Source organism: Myzus persicae, unplaced genomic scaffold (genome assembly GCF_001856785.1).
Source record: "Myzus persicae strain clone G006 unplaced genomic scaffold, MPER_G0061.0, whole genome shotgun sequence".
Taxonomy (NCBI): Eukaryota; Metazoa; Arthropoda; class Insecta; order Hemiptera; family Aphididae; genus Myzus; species Myzus persicae.
The window spans coordinates 1-1351 of record NW_019101204.1 but is presented as its reverse complement, the minus strand read 5'-3'; positions in this window follow the sequence as shown (position 1 = coordinate 1351).

Below are 1351 nucleotides of genomic sequence, written 5' to 3'. Positions count from 1 at the left end.
CACAATTTTTCAAAAAATTCATAGTTTATTGTATTATGAAAAATGAATAACATTATTAATGATTTTAAAATAAAAAAAAAATTTTTATTTTAATATATCAATATTTTATTTAAAAAAAAAAGATCAATACTGTAAATAGGTAATAATAATAAAAAATAATATTCTTCGGTTAAAAAAAATTCGTGGTTTACATTGTCCGGTATTCCACATTGCCCGTAACATATATATTACACTCACCGTATGCTTTCGTGGATGCATTAGCAAATCCGTGTATCTCAATTAATTTCTTCTAGTCGTAGCCCAGCTAACGATGAGGTATACTAAATGAATTGAGCTCATTTAGCCAATTATTGTACGTCACCCACTGTACTTGTGTGTGTGGTGGAACTGGGCTGTTCTAACCGATTTTCTCACGCCATAGACTTTGTAACAATATTTTACCCACCAATATTATCGCACCTATTAATCCGAAAGGGTCAAATAACGGGGTTTTATCGATTCCGCCCGATATTTGTTTTTTATTTATTGATTCCGCCGAGCTTTTTATTTATTGATTCCGTTGTATTGTTTCAGTTTATTTACTCACAGTACTTGTACGAAGTATACGTGTAGCAATCACTTTTCGGTTCCCAGTATAAACTTAGAGTTTTCACGCTTTCTCTATCCATTGGTACGGTCGTTAATTCATCTTTGTTTATTCGGAGATAAATCTGTATGGTTCGTCGTACATTTTGATAATTCTAATCCCCCATAATTGAAATTAATTCGTCACACAATTCAATTGTTTTCATCAATGAATCTGCCCCGGTGAGGCAATCGTCGACACAGAAATCATTTTTAATTATTACTTTTAACTTCGTGTTAGTGATCTTATCGCCAATGCAATTGACACAACTTATTGCCAAAAAACCTGCCTACTTATCCGACATTTGATTACTATAATCTCCATAAGTACTCCGAAAAATATTTTGCTTTAGAATATAAAAAAAAAATAATGAAATTTATTTTTTGTTGTTGGATGGGGAGTATTTTAGATTTTTGACCTCTGAAGTTGATACACAAAATTAATGAAAGACAATAATAGTATTGAATGATTACAATAATTTCTTTTAATAGTTATATGAAATTATCACGTGAACTTATATAAAATTAATATTTCTTGTAAAATACGTATTGTAATTATTATCTAAATAAAACAAAAAAAAAAATTAACCTGTAATTGGTGTATAATATATGTAGGTACGGATACTTTTTTACCTGTGTAATAGTTTATGTTAAAGTATCTGTTTGTCATTTTCCTGTGGCATGGTTGAAACACTATTCCTAAGCCAATTCCTCACGTATCAATAGG